Raw genomic sequence first — 21,759 nt, forward strand, 5'->3', positions numbered from 1 at the left:
TTATTTTTCATGCAGCTGTATGCATAGTGTATAGTCGTAACTACTCAGTTTTCTGCGCTGACTGCAGAGTAGCAAAAAACCCCCTCTGTGTAAATGAGCCAGTCTTGGAGAACTTGCTTAGTTATTGACCCTCTCAATACCTAGTTTGTTCCCTTTTAATCAGCTCTAGCAGGAACAATGTTTCACCATAGACATGCAGCTACCATGCTTTAAGCACCTAAGGTAATGCTTATTTCTAGCAAAGCTTAAAAGTGGCATGTTGTTCAAAAGTTCTTGGGGTGTCCATTGTTTATTGAATAGCTACAGACTATAAAGTCTCATCTCCTCAAACAACAAAGCACCCCTCTGAATTGCTACTTATAAAAGGCTATGCTTGACTGGGGAAGGGAAAAAGAGGAGAAATCAGCCATTTTCTATGACTTAACATTTATTTCACCAGGAATGGTGTCCTATACCGACTGCAGGCAATGAATATCAATGAGGCCTGTCAGTCAGCTTGCCTTTCATTGCACAGACTATCCCATAGCCAGATGTTAATGGATCAGTGCCATGAACTGCCCAGGCTCTATCATGGGCATTGAAAAGCATGATTGCCTGGCTTACCCAGGAAACCTCTTGACAAAAGCAGCATGGTGTTTCTGCAACTTCGTATATTTACTTTTAAAAAGATAGAGCTGTCAGTTTGACATTTTGTTTCTTTTTTTTTCCCCCCTCTGGAACACAGTAAACCGGTTCATAAAATACACAAAATGAGACTTCCTCTGCATTTTCTTCCCTTGCTCCTTCTTCCATCCCAGCTAAGAGTATACAAGGGGAAATGTGATCTTCAGCACGTTTGTCTAACAATGTCTTAAGTAGATGCCTAAAAGACAGTGAAGCCGCTTTACTGTTTCTTCTTAAAGTGCTGTCTGGGATGTCCTATGTTGGCTGCTGCTGGAGTAGTTATAGATTCCCACTCGTCTGAAGAAGCTTTGTGCTAGTCTCTGCTTGTAACTTAGCCCAAAGGCATTAATAGGAAATAAAAGTCTGAACTCTCCTTCACCAGCCGTGTGGCCTGAGGAGCCTTTTACAGCTGTGCCGTGCATCTGGGAGATGCTGCCAGCCATAGGGTGATGAGATCTAGTGATTCAGCAGTTGTCTAAATGCTAGGTAGGTGGAGAAACAGCGAAGTGGGGGACAAAGCTCCAAGATTGTGGATTTCTGGGACAAAAACATTTCATCAAAAACTAGCTTGCCTTTGTGCTGAGATCTGGTATGATTTATGTACGCAGCCTATGTAAGTGAAACAGTCTTCATCCACCTGCGTGATGCAGGTAAACAAAATGATATCACAAAGAAAGGATGCCTGAAAAGAAGAAACAGAAAATATAGCTGTTTATACTATCATCTAGATGAAGTAAACCACTTAGTATCTGACTGGTAATATATGACAAATTCAAAATGCTTTACTTTTGGACTTGGTCTTTAAATGGAAAAATATCCTACCATGGTTGTGGGAGATTTCATGTTATTTAAGTTCTTCCTTTCTTTAAAGTAATTCATCTTGCTGATTATACAGTCTTTAAGAGATTAATGTTTTAATTACCTAGTTTTATAGTCTTACTAAACTTCAGGTGGTGCAAATCTTTTCTTTGGTGCTTATTCTAGAACTTGTCAAATCAAGCGTTATGCCTTTGAAAGTTCTTAACAGCAACATTCCTCAATAAACAATTTCTAAATGATGTGGAGAGAACAAACAATTGGAACACTAATAAAACCTTTTCTGCATGTTAAGACATTTGAATAAAATTAACTTTATTTTTTTTTAACTGGGAATTGTTTCTAAATCCTTCCTTTCTGTTAGGGTTGACTTAAATACAAAGTCAAGTTTGTGATTTAGTTTTTAACAGAATTCAGATAATGACATTTGCTTATCGTCATACGAAACTGAGTTATAAAATACAGAAAAAGTGCATAAAGGCAATGGGAAGAATCCATAACTTCTTTCAGGAGAAAGAAAATATATTGCATATTGTTTTCACTTGAGTTCAAAAAAAAACCCCAAGCCTTAAAATGAACAGATAATTTTGCCTGCAGTGCTTCCTTTTACCATTTTTACTTGTATTATTTCCAGTTCCCTAAAGTAGATGGAGGAAGAATATCGTCTCATTACTTTTGGCTATAATGCTATTTACTTGTCCATGTTTATTTTAATATAAATATTTCCTGAAAAGGTGAAAAGAGTCTTTCACATATCTTAGTGCTTTTAGTCATTGACTGGGACATGAGAATGCAGAAATCAAGACTTGGGATTTAATTACAACAGTCTCACTGAGCTCTGGGTCATAACTTGTACAGTGCTGTTACAACTTCCATATTTATTTTCCACTTACAAAGTGTTATCTTGGGGAATTAGGCCATCTACAGAGTAAGTACTGTTAAATGGAGGTAGTAAGAATGTTTTTACTCCCATTCTTTTGTGTGCTCAGATAATGGTCTTGAATGTTGACTGATCTTTTTCCCTGTCTTATGAGATGTACACTGTTAAGTCTTCCACCAAAACACTTGATCCTTGTGACTCTTTGAAATCTCTATTACACTATTATTTTACCAGTTTATAACCTTGTATGTGCCTTAAATCTCGTAAGAAAGCTGCCACTTTGTTCTTAGCCAAGCTTGGGGATTTCTGCCGATCTCAGACTTAATCCTGGCCTCTGCCAGCATAAATTCCTGTCCCAGACCTGTGGCCTTTTCAGCACTGTGATATAAATCCATCTCTTAATCACTGAATTTCACAACCTTATTTGTATTCCCACCCTAAACCATATAGCCTAGGAATTTCTGCTCGCATGGGATATAATCCAAATCCCAATTCGTCCTAATCTCTTGGCACATCTAAAATTTATTTGCAGCTATGTCTGAACTGAACTTTCACTCTAAGTATTTCCTTATTACCCTTGCCTATCCTGTGGGATTGAGTTGTAAGCATTGTTCTTGTCCATGTATTTTGTTTTTTGTTAATTTTAAGCTTCCAGATTCCAGGCCTAACCTTAAAAACCTGCATCAGTTTTAATCTTCAATCTCCTTTAAGATTCCTGTAGGATGAAGTAATTACTTCAATTTGGGGATCAAGCTGCTATATGTTCCAATTCCAAATCAGCCTGAAATCTGATTTCAACACCTCCAAATGGCAGACTATACCATGAACCATGTTCTGTTTCTAATATATATCTAAACTGCCAGGGCCTCCAAGCAACTCAGGTCTCCTCTCTGCTGTGCTCTCCAAAACAGCAAATCTTATCCCTATTTCTTGCCGGTCTCTATATTATGTTTTAACCCACTTGTCTATTGCGTATGGCTTTTGCAATGATTCAAAAGGCTTTGCTATAAACACAGTCCTTCAGCTGATCCTAACCATGCCCTTACCTCTAGTTTTAACTTCTGATGGTATCAGCTTTTCTTCTTTAAGAACTCTAAAGTGAGGATAACAAGGTAAATCTAACTGGTATTAGATATGCAGTTGTATTCTGGTTCACCTATTCCTCATTGCAGATTTTCTAGGCCCTGGTACATCTTAAGCACATCACATTCTGAATCCCTGCTGCCTTGAACCCAAGCCAGTGCTCTAACCCTTGCATCAGGCTTAATCATCAATCATTTATTTTCATCTTTACCCACCTCTTCTTTCAGAATTTCTTGCTCTAAGCAAGCGGACAAGTGTTCAGCTATATATAAACCATGATGTTAAAGCTCAGCGTTAATCCTTGGACTTTTACCCGAATCACATGTGTAACATGGACTTTTAAAGAAAAGATCATCTATTGCTTGAAGAAGGCCATTACAAGGTACTTAAGGTAGAAAAAGTCTATGAAAGAAAATTATAGACCTAAAGCAAGATGTAAAAAAATATTTAATACTGTTCCAGTTACTTCATCTCTTAAATTACACAAACAAAACATGCATGATAGGCTAGGACTTGAAATGGGCTTGAACTATTGAATTCTAACTCTGGGAACAGAATGCACGTTTTTGCCAGACTTCTTTTGGGTAAACTTTCATAACTTATCCAGCTTTACTGATGTTTTTCAGTTAGCTGTTGCGTTTGTTAATTTGTTCCATATTCTTTTGTTATCCTTGATCTGTTGAAACAGATAAATGATTTCCATGAGTATTAATTAAGATATTAAACATTGATTTAAAAGACTTTATCCCTCAGACTCTGAGTTACTATTTCTCTTTGTATAGAAGGCTGTGAATAATTATGGGTCATTTGAACAATCAAAGAAAGACTTACATGCAAAACTTTGATACAGAATAGAATTAATTTTTAAAGAAACATGGAGTAACCAGATTTATTTATTTTTTTTCTATTTTTTCTATTGGCTGTATTTTTTCTGCTTAGAGGAATAATACTACTATTCTCTTATGGCTGAAGTTCTAAACTAGCTCTTCCTTGCTTTCTGAGGCAGCTGATAATTTATTTGTGTTACCATTTTTGCCTTTGGGTTTTCTGAGCCTGGGCTCTATGGAAGATGACATCTAAAAGGCAGTTCACATGCTGGAAGTTCAGAAGACAACTTCATGGTCAGGAGTGCACCAATCCCTTCATTTGACAATATGACTCAGCTTCTTTTCTGCATAGCAAGTATCGTGCTTCCCAAACTTTGAGCACAATCTGTGTTTAAAAACACATTTAATAACAAGACCTTGGATAATTGATTATGAGTTGAAATTATTTGAAAGTAGATCCTCTAGGCATTTCAATGAGTCACCTCTTACACTCTTGAGGGACTGAGGAGGTTTTGGGGGGTTCTTGGAGAGGGGGGGCAGTTGTTTGCTAAAACTCTAGACTAGATGTACCCATTAGTCTGACAGCCTTTTGTTCCCCGAAATAAAAGCTGCTGTTCTGTTCTGCCTGGTGCCTAGGCAGCCTGTGGCCTCTGTGTGCTAAGGGCACAATCCCCAAATGTATTTGAGTACTTTTCAGACACATTAAAGGAAAAATATTTAGGGTTAGGTGGTTTCCTTTTGCAAAAAGAAAACCATTTTGTGGATCCAACTAAGAGCAGCCACTAAGCTCCTGAGTATTTCAGTGTTGAACATCACTTCTTTAAGATTGGGTTTGGGGTTCTTTTGTGTTTGTGGGTTTTTTCCCCTCCTCAAAACAAATAAAACATATTGTAGGTGTTATTTAAACATGCACATCCATTATTTAAAAATGTCATCTTCTTAATTCCAAATGTACATGCTGTGGGTTAGGACAGGAAAGTCTTAGTACAGTAGCAAAATTGGAGACTACCTTCAACACGCTGTTCAAATGACTACTACTGCCATTCATCCTGTGAGAAGAGAAGCTTAGGTTGTCCATAGACATGATGGTCACTTTCTTGCGTTGTTCCCTGAAGAAACAAATTGAAGCTGTTTCAGGTAAAGATGGCTGCAATTTGTGATAGCAGGAGGAAGGTGGGGAGAGAGGTTAATGCACAGGAGATGTGCGTGTGAACGCAAATTGAGAGCAAAGAACGTCAGTGACTGTGAGCATTGTCAAGGAATGACAGAATTGCAGAAACAGAGAAGCAGAGATTTTGGTTAGATGGGAGTGAAGGAAGATAGGGGGGATGTAAGAGAGGAAGTAATGAAGAAAAATGGAGATTTATGGGAAGCTTGCAATATTATAACTGACGGAAAACTCATGGAATCCTGGGAGAGGATACCTTAACAGAAGAATGGGATTTGATAAAATACATATATTTGTGTTGAACTGTTTTTTTTGTGGGTTTTTTTAACAAAAGGCATCTGAAGTCAAAATGTGGAAGGACATCTGTGTCTAAAAAAAAAAAGAAAAGTTGTTTTGTTTTTTTTTTTAATCTACTTCCATGGTATTGCCCAGAAAGAATCCAACTGTATTATTTTTCTGAAGTATGTCTTTCTCTGGTTTATAAAGAGTTGAGACTCTTGGGTCTCTAAAAAAAGGGAATGCTTTTCATCTCCAGTATTCTAAAATATTATCTGAGCAAAAAGCTGTACCCAAATACACAAATCTGTGTATACTTGCATCTCTCTTGCCTGCCCTCAGATGATTCACTATACTTCTCTGTTTTTACCCCTTGCAAATCCATAACAAAGTTGGTAGTGTTTATCTCTCACAGCCACTCATTCTGTTTCTCTCTCAGCTCTAAACCAGGTAATCAATCTAGAAAACACCTTCTCCTCCTCTTTTTATTTTTTTTTTTTTTCCCCTCTGCTCTGGCAGGGAAATGTTGCTAGTTTGAGGGCTTTTTGTCTCTTGATCCCTAGACAGTCTCCCAGTTTGCCACTTTCTCTGTCAGCAAAAAAACAAGCAGTCTCTTTTATCTTGTTTGCCTTTTATCTGTTCTCAGTTCTCTACGGTATGACCCAGAAGAAAAAACAGGCATCACTTACATGCACGTTTAGGTGAAAGATCAGACATTACCTGTGCTAGCAGTCCATCTTTGATACAAGCTCACGTGACAGTGTGAGGATACAGCCTTCAGTGCTGTTGGTAGGAGGGCTGTCATTAGTGAAATCAAATAGTCATTACAGGAACTTCTTTGCTGGAAGAGTGATGGTTCCTTCATTTGTTAACAAGTATTTGAGAAAAGAACAGAAAAATCTTTACTGATTAAAAACCACTACTTAGGGTACTTCTCATATACAACTGTAAACTCCTGAATGTGACCCTGACAAACAGAAGAGTATTTTGTAATAGTACAACTATATAAAAGGTTGCAGTTAATGAAAATTATTTTAATGTAGTTATGGACCTGCATTAAAAAGGACTCAATCCTGCTACGTGCTGCAAACATCAGTAAGGTTCAGTGAAAAGCTGAGGGTTCTTGCTCTTTGCAGGATTAGTCATTTAGCTTCTATGCTGCAATCCCAGAAGTTGGGAACATGAAAGTTTCTGTTTCTGCTTGGGATTAAAACATTAAAATTCCTCTCTTTGCTGTCATCCAAATTTTCTCCAACTACCTCAACAAATTGTTCCCTGAGGCTTAATTAGCACTAACAGAACAACTGCCTTTGCTGTGTAATGAAGCCATCCAGAACAGTTACAACCCCCCCAACCCAAAACAAAACCTTTCTGCCATCCCATGCAATCACGCATATTACCCTCCTACTCTGCAGTGTGCCTGTACACATATGTCAAGCACACAAGTCTAACCTTGTCTTGTATATGTAATAATTAATCATTAAAGATACTTGTTTATTTTAATGTATGGGTTCTTTTAAACCTTCACTGATTCTGGGACTTGTACAGTGATCCAACTTGAAGGATTTTAAATATCTCCCATACTCTTTAATTATAGGAAATAATTTTGTGTCACTAACCTGCTATTAATGGTGGCTTAATCGCTAGGTCTATGGTTGCAGTGTGCAAAGAGCTAAGAGTGGAAACAGTGAAACAGATCAAAACAAGAAATCAAGTTACTTAGAACAAAGATATTTCATTAAATAAAACAAGGAAGATATTTTTGAGACTTGCTTGTGAACAAAAATTAGGAATGCTGCATTGTTTTGTCAATTCAAAGATGCACAGAATCATCCAACAGAAGTTACATTGTCTTTCATCAATTTTAATGCACCTTCTAGCTGTAAAACTCTGCCAGCATACAGATGAAGGTGTCTGGGCATATTGGTATGCTAAATCATAAGCTGTCTATTCCCATTCTGCATCATTTGGTTAAACTTAAGGTTCCAGAACAACCTGCAGAAAGTGAACAACATGTGAAATTTGTTGCTGTCTGGATACTTTGATCAAGTTCTTCCTTGTCTGTTTGAACCAGTTAATAAATGTCCTTCCTAGTAGCTGTGGTTGGAAAATACTACTGAAAATAACACTTGGTCAATTGTTGACTGTTTTGGACCAGTTCTATCTATTAAGTAACTATCAGGAAAGAATGAACATACAGTCCTACATTTTTTGTTTTGTTTTTAAACTTTAACCTTTTTAGAAACTTCATGAAAAATTACAATAATGTAGAATGCTGCTTCTTTTAATAGCAAAATAGTTTTGTAACTCCCAATTATGGAGATAAAGGCTTGCATTACTAACATTGCCTGAGGTGAGAATTTCAACCCAAAAGACCACTGGCAAATTTTACCTTCCCTAAAAGGTAAAAGACGACTGTAGTCACCAGACCTCTACAGATTTGCTGCAAAATTTGTATCGTTTGGTGAGTGACCTGATGCAAATGCATATCTGGTAAAATATCTAAAAATATAAATTTCTCATTTTTAATGTCACTGTTATCAATAGATGGGCCACTTGCTTGGGGTTTTTGTGAAGGACCCTTGAAGAGAAACTTAGTGTAGACTACCTTTGTTTCTTTCTTTCATTCTACTTGTACTGGTGGTCTTGTGTTTTACTGATGACTAAAGAAAATTATTAAATCAGACTCTTAAAAAATATATATTTATTCTTCATTGATTTTAATCTAAAGCCCATTGACTGCAACTAATTTGGGGTCAGGTTAAAACATGTAAAGTACATCTCTGTATTTTAAATTAGCCTTAAATCAAAGTCTGTATTTTAGGTTATAGTTTCATAATTAGCATTTGATAATTTTTGACAGTATGCTATGAAACATTTATTTGAAACCTTCATATTTTCTTTGTTCATCTATATAATGAATGTATTTAATTCCTTCTGTTCTTTTCTCTGCCTTATTTGTGAAATAAAAATCGGGTCTTGCCAAAAATAAGATCAGGTTTTGTGGAGAAGCAAATACGCACTGACTTCAGAACAGTCTGGCTAGGTTGCTGTGTCGTCACACACATGTTCTGACAGTCATCTTCTAAATTCAATTGACTTTAGTGGGAAGAGGTTTGAGCAATAATGGACACATACTTTTGGAACTTGAGGAGAAAATACTGAGAGATTTGAAGCAATAGTAGACAGTGTTATAGATCTGCAAATGGATCATGTATCGTAATGTTTTTGAAAGACCGTTTGACACAGAAAAGCTGCCTGTTAAATCAGAGCCATCACTTAACAGATTATTTTTTTCCCCCTGCTTTTTTTTAACTCTGTAGGTGTTACTATCATCTAGCTGTGTGCTGATGGCAAGGGTTTATCTGAACTAATGAATATGAAGAACCTAAAGAATTATAATTTTATTTTAGCTGAGAGGCACCTAATGACCAAAATATGAGCATACAAATGCAACTTGTATGGTTCTTGACACTGTAAAAAAGCAAACAAACAAAAAAACCAAACCGAAAATCCCAACAACTCCCCCACTCCACCCCACCCCCATTTGACGAAACAAACAAAAAGCCTCCAGAAACTAATATTGCTTATTGCAGGCTCTGGTTTTGGTGTTGTCCATATATGGTCTTTTTTTTTCTATGGCAGTGAGGGCAAGTCATCAAAAGTAAAATTAATCGTTGGAGTATGTGTTGTCTGTAAGGAAGGAAAAGATTTTTTTAACAGAAAGATCACATATGCGTGTCTCCAGGGTCATCTTGGGTTCATTAATTTGACAAGTCTGTACTTAAATAAGTGACTTGGAGCACATATCCATTATATTAACAGATCATGCATTCTATTTTATTATTTCAATGCTAACCAAAGGTCAAAAAATTCAGTCTTCATCCATAAGTCAGTAGCAGATTTTCTGGGTGCTTCCACATTTTGCAGTGTTATCTAAAGCACGTGACAGTGCTGAAACCTCACCAGTCCCTTTAGGTTTTCATGTTGGTGTTCAGGCATAGGAGCTTGGGCAGTTCCAATGTCATCTTGGCCATAGCTCACCCAGTCATCCCTTCCAGCAACCATGGGCTTTGAATAGGCCTGACATCCTATTTTCTCCATTAAAAGTGCCCTCTTATTACTATAGATGGAGAAATCTCAGTCACTAGTGGAAAAGGAACTTTGCTTAGATGGTTAAAGTAGTTTTGATAGGACAGAATTATAGTTGACCCGAGTCTGGTGTATTTTGGAAAGGAACCATAAGGCCAAACCACAGACCCTTTTATGCCATTGTAATGCTTAATTGAAATAGACTGCAAGTCTACTCTTCGTATAAAGTATCTCCCTGCTAAGCTGCTGTTTCAACAATAACAGGTTAAATGAGCTTACAAATGAGGTCTGCCAACAAACTGGACGTGTCAAGTCTCTGTCCTTCTTTACCAGATCACTCTGCAAAATTTGGTCTCTTTTTCAGTAGTCCAGGTTTGTGGTTCTTATCAAAACTGATAATTTTTTTCCCTTTGTCTTGAAAGCTCCCATAAAGATTAAATTGTGTACTGTGCCTGAAAGAAAGAGTAAGGCAATATACTCCCAAATCCCAGAATAATGCTCTAGCTTTCACATTTTGCCATGTTCTTTGTGGCCATGTTCCTTCTTTGTTCGTACTGAAAGTGTTTATTGTGTTTGAGGAGAAAAAAAAAAATAGGATCTGTTGGTAAAGGCATCATGATGTATGTCAGTGGGTAGAATTTGGGCAAGCATGAGTCTTTATTTTTAAGTTAGCTTTGAACCAAATGTTGCCTCCCGCAGATTTAAAAATGGTAAAATGATAGCTTTCCTTCAGTGAATCTGCTGATCATGGCTGGTAATGTCAGGAGTGACTTGTATCTGCTTCTCTGCTGTTTAGCTTTCTTTGAAAATATACATAGACTGTGGTTTTTAAACTGGAGCTCCACATATTTGCTAGCTTTTTCAGTGAAAGTCAGTGGTAGGGTGGGCAGAAGGGTGGTCAGGAAAATGAAGAGACAGTCTGGTTTCAAAAGGTGCTTAGTGGAAAGCTAAGAATATCAGCACGAGAGCTTGCTTCTACCTTAACCATTCTAGCATGCTATATGTGCAAATTGCTAGCCCCTAAAGAGTTAAAAGTGTTTGTTTCACAGGAAATTGGAAGAAATTTATGTGCGCAAGTGAAACTGAAAGGTCGAATGTGTGACTCATATCTATTGACAGATGGAATGAGCATAACATAAGAAGACAGTGACTAGAAAACAAGCAGGTTGTGTGAAAGTATTTTTAGAGACTAATTTCTACCCAGCTGTGTCTTCTATGAATGGAAGAAGTTTGTCAAGGTTACCTAGAAGTTGCCTAATAGCTACCTAGTGAAAATTAATTACATTGATATGGTTTAAATGGATACTTCATCCCTTGGGGTGAAAACAGAGTTAACATTTTTAAGAGCTCTACCTGCGATTTAAAAAAAATAAATAAATAGGAAAACAAGAATTAAGAGAACAGATAAGTTCCTATTAGTGCTCCTGAAGTTTTACATACCCACTTACTTTACCTCAGTTCCCCTGTTGACTCCCACTTCTGTGCTCTCTTCCCCTCTCAACCTATCTCCTCTTCAGCTTAAAATATCAGAACATACCCAACTTGCTTGTTATATAATAATGACTCATACTTTCATTGGCTTAAACTTTACCCAATCTTTCTTTTGTGTCTTTTCATGTTCTTTAAATTGACATGTAGCTTCTTCAGTTTTGGGTACCACATTGTGGGTTTTTTAGTAATTTCCACTGATGAAACTTGAAAAAAATTATGCTGCAACTACGCATATAACATTTATTTAGGAATATGAGGATAAATAATTAGCAATGTTTTATACAATATATTCATTTTGCTGGACAAGCAAAGAGGCATAATGTATAGATATCCATAATGCTGTACGGTAAAGTCTTCAGTAAAATATGACCCAGAATATAAATATGAGCCACATTGTAAAGTACATGTGAATGCTTACTTGCCTGTTGCCTGGAAGAGCAACTTGGGCATATAATGCAATATAACATATATATTATTTGCCTTGTGTCTTTTGTAGACCATGGGGTTAAGTTCTGAGGCAATAAACTCAAAACAACAATTGCAATTTCTTCTATTTTTGCCCTGATATACTCTCATGGCCAGATGATCACAATCAAATATATGATGTATATTTGAAAAACTACATATGCCATTTATAAGTGAAAATCTTATGGCATAAGGTAAAGTACTACTTTCTGGGCCTCTGTTCCCATCAGGTGAAAGGATGGGGGACAGAACTCGTATCTCGATAAACCCCACAGAACATTGCAGAATAGGGAAGGGTTTTTTTTTCCCCAGCTTGTGGAGCTCATTTTCTCTCACCCCAAGCTGTTTGGCTTATTTTCATTTATTTACTTTTTTTATATGAAGGCATCTCCCCTTCCCAGGCTATTAAATGCTTTCCCTTGCATCCTGACTATGAGTGGGGCTCTAGCTCCCCAGACCACCTGCTCCATAGCCAGGTAGAAGCGTGCAAATAGCATGCACTGCAAGCTGATTAATTTTGTTAAAGAGTGGGAAATGGAAAAGAGAAGAGAGAACCATTAATTTACTCCAAACTGGGGTATTTCAGCAATGTCAAAATCTGGGTTTCTTTTTTAGTTATATTTCGTTATGAGATCTCTATAGACATAAGCTACTGCTAGTGATTGTGTGGTGTTTACAAGGTTCTCACACAAGCTAGCAGGACAAATGTAGCCTGTTGGAATGAGGAAAACATCTGATGTTCTCTTTTACAAGAAATGAAATCAGCAGTGAGTTAAACCTATGAATTCACTGGCATGCTAAATCACTGACTAACAGTGTAAGTAGGGGTATGGATAAATCCTTCTGTTAGTATGGCATATTGCTGCAAATAATATTGTCACCGTACAATTCTGTCATAAGACAGGATCTATAAGGCGAAGAGCATAACTTGTTCATTAGAATGGGCAGCAAGGAGCAATAGTAAAAATGCGGGTATTGCAAGTGCAGGATATCTTTTTTGAAGTAAGTATATGAACAAAGTGTATTCCATTGTCTATAATCCTTTCTCATCCAGCACATATGCTATTAGTCTACTCCTCTTGCTGGAGCTCATCCAAATACTAGCAGCATCATTTCCTGCTTAGAATGGAAAACTCAGGGGGAGAAAAAAAAAAGAAGAGTCTTTTGCAAATAATCCTATAATTTCACTACATTCCCTGCAGGAATTATGTATTAGTGAAAATCTTGGATATGAAAATATTGAATGATAAAAATTAAATGATGGAACTCACAGGCAAATTTTATAATTGTGACTCTGTTGGAAGTGCAATAGCAAGTATATGAATGAAAATGTATCTTTTCAAGTACTGCTTATCATTGCCTCTGTTTGTTTTAAATTATTGTTCTCCCAGCACTAAAAAAAAAATATAAAAAAATTCTACCTCTTCACTTGCATTCTTAAAAAACAGTGTTTTCTCAGCTTTCCTTGAAAATTCTGTAGGAGAATACTGTTTCATATTACAAATATAAAATGAGACCTAAAATCTCATGTATGAGATCTAATGTACAATTAGAACTTACTTTAAATAAAAGCAGAAGCTGGCAGGTTACTATAAATGTAAAGATTACAGTAGTGAGTGCCTGAGATCTTTTTAAGATGAAGGGAATGTTCCAACTGCTGCCAGTAAATGGTAGAATACATACTCAACCTCATACCTCAAGAGTGGATGTGTGGTCCAATGTGGACCACAGAGAGTGGTCCAATATTTGATGTAAATCAGTGCTCTTCCTCTGTTGTAGGGAGATTTATGCTGATTTGTGCCATTGATGGGAGGCAGATGATTAGTGCTAGCATACTACTTTTCCTTCTGCAGTTGTGTGATCATTAGTGGTGCATACAGAAAAAGAGGCCCTGCCTGTATTATTCTTTTCTGTGATCCACCAAGGCTTTCACAGTTCTCTCTGGTTTGAAATCTTGTTTGCATGAAGTATTGCAAATTTAAAATCCTCCATTTGTTTTAATGTTTGTAAGTAACTCCGCAAAATGCGAAGTGGGTTTTGGCATTGTGGCAAAATGGCAGTGCCCCGCAGTCAATGGAAAAGTTGCAGGTCATTAATGAGTAGTTTCTACATATCATTAAGAACATAGAAGATATTTCTTAATGATCAAGAAGAAAATACGGTTATGACTTTGCAGATCTCCAAGTTTAGAAGAACCTATGGCTGGGAGAAAACCTTGGCTATTTCATCAGTACTGCTAAATTCACTCCAAGCCTATTTGTTGTTTGCTTTAGGTTCTCACTGTCTTCACTTTCGCAAAATTTGGAATACTGTCCTTGATACTACTATCTATATATCTAATATGTCATTAAAATTTGTGTCAGAGGACATCCTGACCTAAACTAAAACCATCGATAAGTAGGTGATTAAAACCCAACTGCATGACTGTATAACAGCACAGGACCAAATCTGCAGCACTTACGTTCTGATTCTGCTTTTACTGAAGCCAGTAGCCATGCTTACTGGTATTGTATCTTATTTTGAAACCCAAATCTTCTGTGGATATAGTTGTGCAATTCATGCAAGTACCTTTGAGTTGAAAAGCAAATAAATATGTTATTTGGAGAGGAATAAAAACATGTAGCACCAAATCTAATGAAAGACCTGACTTTGGTCCATGCCATGGTGTGGTACGATTGTTGAAATGGAAGAAACTGAGGTGAACAAAGTTAACCTCCATCTGAACGGAATGAAATCTAATAAGTAGAAAGAAGTAGACAGAGATTCATACTTCTATATGAATGGTTGCTGACAAATTTGGCCATCTTGCAATAATCACCTCTCAGATCTTGTAGAAGTCTTCTTTCCCCTTTTTACCAGCTTCCCAGTCTGATGCATTAAATTAAGAATTTTTACTCTTCTAGCTAAAAGTCGAATAGTAGTCTTGCATACATGCAAGAAAATGTACACAGCGTTGCAGGCTTTTGGAAACAGCACTAGAAATACTTGTAATTAAATTTTAGTAGGTACTCTCACTTTGTACAATGACTTGTCTTCAGTATTCCATTATAGGTATCAAAAACTTCACAATCAGAGCATTATTACACAGGTAACACAAACTCCCACACATTCCTTTGGGAATTTTTAGACTGCTGCAGCTCTTATGAATGCAAAAAAAAAAAAAAAAAAAAAAAAGAAGAAGATTTCTTGAAAGGCTATGCAGAGAAATTGATGAAAATTCTATCCAGTTAATGGGGTAGCCAGGCATGCTTGTGTACATCTGCACATAGTTATATGTAAAGGGACCTTGCTTCTCAGATAAAGGTCACTGGTGCACAGGTCATATGCCTGCAAGTGAAATTGTTGATTCCCTTTTCCCCTTGCTTATGAAAGAAGATGGTACAATGCGTGGATGGACACTATTACACTGAAGATTTTCTGTGTCTGATTAGTTTGTTTATGCTTTTCTGAGGGCTTACCAGCTGTTGGTGTAGGAGTAGCACTGTATGTTAATAGTATTTCTCTTTTAACCTCTGTTGCTGCCTTCAGTGAGTATAATCTGAATGTTTGCTTAGATGTACACACAACAGTATTTTTGGAGATTGTGTTGGGCAGTGGGGTGCTGGAGAGAAGAACCTTCGGGTACCTACACACCCAGCACTAAACTGTGACGAATTTGAATTTACATGGTGTTGAAGGGGACTGTAGTCCTCTCAAAAGTTTGTTCAGGAACACCTGTTTTTACTCATGTAACATGATGCAATAGTAACTGTTAGCCCTCCATGCTTTGTGGGTCCATTGAATTAAAAAATAAAATAAAAAAATCTGTTTGTCAGAAAAACCTCCCCAGAGGGTGTTGGCTTAAAAAGCCGGTTTAGAGTTTGGTCCTGTTTTTATTTGGTAGGTTGGAATGTACACACTATATATCACAGGACAAAACTGAGCACATTCAGAGAATAATATTTTGAATAGGTATTAGGAGGTGAGGAATAGAAAGGGAGAGCAGTGAGGAAGGCAGGCATCTCACTGCTCTCTGCAGAGCAACCTCCATGTACAGTGGTGGTGCTGTAAACAGATATTTCTATTCTAGGTCTATTTCCATTCCTTGTCCATGGCCCTTTATTTTACAGCAATAATTTTGCTCTCTTTCCTGCAGCAGGAATGATGATTTGAACAAGGCCACGTAGAAGATCTGTAAGGGCCTTAGGAGTACTTCAATAAGAGTTGAGAGAAGCAGACTTCCTCAAAGGAGTGATTCAAAATGTTATTTTTTCCACTGGAAATACTTTGTTGTTATGTTTCAATTCTCTCGGTTGTTCCAGGCCTTTTTTGTTGTTTTTATGGAGTTCGTTTTGCCCTTAAAGGGGTGGTGGAGTGTGTGTGGGGGATAACATATAAACGTTCACAAGGAAAGGTTTTAGTGCTTACAGTGTCATTCATTCAGAATACACATTGAACGTGTTGATCTCTTCAACCTAATAGCAGCTACCATTGGCATATGATTAGCGTGCACTTTGCATCTTGGGAAAGAACAACAGAACTGTTTCTAGTATCAAGGGGAGCTGAATTTATTCCAAAGCTGTGCTACTGTAATTGATGATGCCTTGATAGGTAAATGATGTGGTGGGTTGAACCTGGCTGGAGGCCAGGTGCCCACCACAGCTGCTCTATCCCTCCCCTCCTCAGCAGGACCAGGGGGACAAAATATGATGAAAGGCTCATGGGTTGAGATAAGAACAGGGAGAGATCACTCACCAATTAGTCACAGGCAAAACAGACTTGACTTGGGGAAATTAATATAATTTATTACCATCTAAATCAGAGTAGGATAATGAGAAGTAAGAACAAATCTTAAAACACCTTCCCTCCACCCCTTCCTTCTGCCCAGGCTCAACTTCACTCCTCATTTCTCTACCTCCTCCCTGCCAGCGGGATGGGGAATGGGGGTTGTGGTCAGTTCATCACACGTTATCTCTGCTGCTCCTTCCTCCTCAGGGGGAGGACTCCTCACACTCTTCCCCTGCTCCACCATGGTGTCCCTCCCATGGGAGACAGTCCTTCAGGAACTTCTCCAACGTGAGCCCTTCCCACGGGCTGCAGTTCTTCACAAACTGCTCCAGCGTGGGTCCCCCATGGGGTCACAAGTCCCAACAGCAAACGGGCTCCAGCCTGGGCTCCTCTCTCCATGAGTCCACAGGTCCTACCAGTAGCCTGCTCCAGCGCGGGCTTCCCACGGGGTCACAGCCTTCTTTGGGCATCTACCTGCTCTGGCATGGGGTCCTCCACAGGCTGCAGGTGGATATCTGCTCCACTGTGGACCTCCATGGGCTGCAGGGGAGCAGCCTGCCCTTGCCATGGTCTTCTCCACGGGCTGCAGGGGAATCTCTGCTCCAGCACCTGGAGCACCTCCTCCCCTTCCTTCTTCACTGACCTGGGTGTCTGCAGAGTTGTTCCTCTCACATATTCTCACTCCTCTCTCCCAGCTGCTGTTGTGCAGTGGCTTCTCCCCCTTCTTAACTATATTATCCCAGAGGCGCTACCACCATCACAAATCTGCTCAGCTTTGGCCAGCGGCGGGTCCATCCTGGAGCCATTTGGAACTGGTTCTGTAGGACATGGGGCAAGATTTCTGGCATCTTCTTACAGAAGTCACCCCTGTATCCCCCCACTACGAAAACCTTGCCATGCAAACCCAATACAATGATCATTTTAATTAGCCAGGTATTTCCAAATATCCAACAGAAGGAGAAAAAAACCTAATACACCATAGCACCGTGAATGCAATATTCAGAACCAGTAATAATTGCTGTCACCATGTACACAAAAATATTTACGCTGAACCATCCTAGTAGTAGTTACTTCACGCTTCAACACCTTTTAGACAGAAAAAGATGTGTGAAGAAGTTTAAAGGGTTTCCTTCTTGTCACAGTTTAGAACGTGTCTGAGAGAAGCAAGAAACAATAGCAGAAAATGATTGAGTATAAACATTGTTGTGCTTCATGATCCTGCTGAAATGTTCAGGTCTAGCTGACAGTAGGCTGATCATGTTACTGCATGACCTGACCACAGAAATATGTAACTACTAGTCTGTTAGATCATAGGTGTCCAGTGCTCTCAGTTGTACCACTCTCAACTGATGCTTCTGATAGCTCATGAATAAGTAATAGGAATTATTTCACATACTCATAAAAGAGACAGGATTCAAATGGTTTTTCTATGGATGGAAATGGCAGAGCCAGGAATTTGATCTTAAGATTTTCATAATTTGTTTATTCTGCTGGGCCATTCTCAGCTAACGATGTATTAAATTTATGAGCCAGAAAAATACATTACATGCTCTCTGTGAAGATAAGTAATAATTTGGAAACAAAAGAATGAGGTTGATAATCTAGCAGCTTGTAAACAGAGGGGCAAACCCATTTTCCTGTACTTTTGCACACCCGCTATTTCAGACCTGCTCCCTTCCTTCCACCTCCCGCTTTGGGAATAGTCCCTTTTCCCACCTTCCTTCAGAGGCCAAGCATTTCTTCTCTGCTGCGCTTTAGTGCTAGCCTGAAAGATGAGCCATTCCTGACTGTAACCAGAGAAGGAACAATTTTCCTGGTAACAGCAATTCTTGGTTTGTTGTTCTTTCATATCAGTCATTGTATCAGTTTCCCATCTTTGCTGAGCTGACATCTGCAAGTTTAGATTCAGCACACAAGACATCTCATGTACAATTCATAGCTGACCTACCAGACCTTCTTACGTTTAGTAGTTGCAGTGTCCACAGCTCCTCTGGAAAAGTTCTCAGACTTCATCTATTGAGCAGTCAGTGACTCTGCCTTGAAAAACAATTATCATGAGGCAACTTAAGGCTTTCAATGGGTTGTAGCAAGAAATAGCAATGGCTTTTGAGAATAGTATGGAAAAAGGCTGAAAAGAAAACTTTTCGAGTATGTATTACTGGGTTCTGTGCTGTAGAGAAACATGAGATCTGGGCACACAAATGCAATATTTACTGAATGCAGCTGAAATAATAACTCAGAGGTTATTAATCTGGAGCCTTCCTTTGCTTTTAATAAAAGATATTGAAAGAAATTAATTCTGTCTAAAATCACTGTGCGTGCTACGCGAATGAAAGCAGACATCAGTGGTTTCTTATAACATCAAAAGTCCCTTAGTTACGGCAATAAGCATGCTGCTTGCCTATTAAGTCTGTATGTCTGCTATTGTTTTTTCCTTAGTATTTATTTTAAGTGAACATACTCATTTAACTGAAAATGCCAAATGACTAATGTGTAACTACATGGAGAAATACAAAAATTGATCATTCTGTTAAAGGAATGATTGATTCTTTGTGCATAAATTCTAATGTTCAAGTCAACTAAGAAATAAACATAACTTCTTTCTGATAATTATGAGTGTTTTAGAGATCCAGAGCTTGTCAGAAAATCAACTGTCTTCTAGGTATTAATGGAAAACAAAAAAATACAAGGGTGCATTTATTAATAGACCAGGCACAGAGTCTGAAACTAAGTAGTTTGGAAAAGTACTATATTGTTTATAGTAACAAGGGCAAAAAAACACCAGAGGAAACATCCCTGTGGTTTAATCAATGATCAGCACATGAACATAAGACAAAGATTGTTTAAAATTGTTCCAAATGAGGAATAACTGACGTCAAGAGCTTGCTTGACTTCTTACCAGCTTCACACTCTGGTTGCCTGCAGTGACAAAAGTACTAATAGAACATTTACGAACAGTCTTTCACAAACTGGTTTAGGTTTTTTGTTTGGTTGGTTTTTAATTTGCATTTCAATTTACTTACAGGACAGCCACAGATACCCTTAGAGGGCAGAACTGTGATACACTGGTCAATCTATATACTGTTAGCATCAACAGATAATGAAGCCAGAAACAAGTAATTGTGTATTGTCAACATAGAATTGCACTTACACACTGCAAGCCACAAATGACGTTTGGTCAGTAACAGTGGTTTTTGTGTTAGTAGAATGACACAGGTACAGGGCCAAATTCATTGTTCCCCTACAGCCAAAAATATTCTGCAAAATTCCTTCTGTCTCTCGATCTTTCAGGGGAAGAAATGTTGAGGTAGGATGGAAAAGGAATTCTCAGAATATCAGAGCAAAAATGCATCGTGCGTTTGCATAGGTGCTGTCTAGATGCTGTAAGGTGCCACAAATCTTAGCTGCCTAAATCACATGGGGTAAGGATATTCCTGAGGATTGCAGAGCCAGTATTAATTTCTGGATGTGGTGTTGTATTGTCACCTTCCATGGATGTGTTAATTTGAGCTCTGGGTCAGGAAACACTTCACATCAGGAAATTTTCCTGGCTACTTCTAATCAGGTGACTAAACATCCCTGATGTTCAAGAGTGTCTTTTCACTTTTTTTCAGAAATCCTAAAAGCAAGTCTGAAGTCCATCTTCTAGAAACTTTATGCACAATAGGGAAAGAATTTGTCTTGAGAGAAAAATAAATGTGACATGTCTGTGGCTATTTAAAAGTATTGTTTATGCAAGACATATGCAGTTTTCCATTGAATCTATTAAATGGAAATGGAATACATTTAGAGAAACTAATCTGAGAAAAGGAAGAGTGGATTGTATCACCTGTGAAAAGGGTGGAAGTGTAATCGGTTTTGTTCCAACAGCTGGTCTGTCTTCAGGACTGATTTTTCCCATTAGCAGTGTGGAAGCCCAGGGCAGAGCAGTGAGCAGACAAAAAGCTGGGCTGTAAGGGCAAACCAAATATTTCCTCATAAAACATGAACAGATTTTTTTTCCATACTACCTGTTGTTCAGTGATTAGAAGAGGAGGCCAAAAAGAGGTTTTCCTGCCTGTGCCAGAAGCTTGTTGTATGTGACCTTGGAAGTTACCTAATCCTGCTGTGCTTCAGTTTTCCACTCTTCTGCAATTTCTTCCATTTTCAGCCCATATATTTCCTTTTTGTTTCAAATAAAGCAGGATTCCAATGAACAACAGCCTTGTTCACTGTACAGACATAATACATATCCTGAAAACTGCCTATTCTTTGTCAGGAACATGACAGTCATGTGAAAAATAGCTTATGATCATGCTTAGGTTTTGGGGGGGGGGTTTTCTTCTTCTTTTAGTGCAGTCACCTGTTACTTCAGTTGGATTAAAAATTGCTTCAAAAATGTTAAACATAAATAGATAGGGCTGCCTGGACTATTTTCTTCCCAAAATATTGAACATAGAGAAGAATAATTTGCTCCAAAACCATGTTCTGGATAGTTTTAGTAACCTTTCTCTGTCTCTCTGTCACTGCTTTGAAATGGAGCTCTATTGGGAATAATCAGCTAACATTTGTGCCTGCAGGGGCATTAAATGAGTAAACACCTGAATAAAACTGCACACAAGATTTGTAATTTACTTAATTTTGCTTTCCTTATGTCAGCCTTTATCATTGCGTATAGCAAGAACTATAGTTGAGAGCAGACTGACTACAGCTACAAATCCTGCCAGCTAGAAACTTTCAGAAAATTATCAAAGGAATGTGCTGTCTTCTGATGTAGATGTTCTGGTAGGTCTGCCACACACATCCTCCTCCTTTTGTTGGAATGGAGCTGAATCTGTTACTTAGTTTCTCAAATGTTTGAATATCTCCCAAATGAGTTTTCCATCTGTCTTTCTGGTCTTCATTCTTTCCATCGTATTAACTCTGTTTGAGATAGAGAAGTGTCTAACTTCCCTAGCTTGTGACCTGGGATTATAATGGACCTGGAAAGATTTTTGGTATATCTTTAATGGTTTGGGAGTTTTGAGGGGGTTGGGTTTGGGTGTTTTGCTTGTGGTTTGATTCTTTTTGGACAGGCAGGTTGATAGGATACATCTCTTTAATAGGTAAAATTGCAATGGCTGACATTCCCAACTAGACATACCTGAGCATTGCTAAAATTCAACTATATCCTTATCTGTGCACAGATGATTTACAGGATTTCAAAAAAATGAGACAACTGTACATATTCAAGGGCAATAGAGGCAGCTTCC

General features: G+C 38.1%; 2 long non-coding RNA genes across 10 annotated transcripts in view; one reads left to right on the forward strand and one right to left on the reverse strand.

Annotated features, from left to right (window-relative positions):
* LOC142602117 (uncharacterized) overlaps nucleotides 1–21,759 on the forward strand; it is a 260,454-nt gene that overhangs the window by 203,749 nt on the left and 34,946 nt on the right. The gene's annotated exons all lie outside the window — the stretch shown is intronic.
* On the reverse strand, nucleotides 5,175–7,386 carry LOC142602123 (uncharacterized). Of its 2 annotated transcripts, none has more exons than XR_012835831.1 (3): nucleotides 7,333–7,386; nucleotides 6,434–6,511; nucleotides 5,175–5,378 (listed from the first exon to the last, which is right to left on the reverse strand). It is a non-coding gene; the product is annotated as an uncharacterized LOC142602123 (long non-coding RNA). The 2 variants fall into 2 exon arrangements; XR_012835832.1 differs by lacking the exon at nucleotides 5,175–5,378 and adding an exon at nucleotides 5,778–5,806.

Source organism: Balearica regulorum, chromosome 5 (genome assembly GCF_011004875.1).
Source record: "Balearica regulorum gibbericeps isolate bBalReg1 chromosome 5, bBalReg1.pri, whole genome shotgun sequence".
In the NCBI taxonomy this organism is placed as follows: domain Eukaryota; kingdom Metazoa; phylum Chordata; class Aves; order Gruiformes; family Gruidae; genus Balearica; species Balearica regulorum.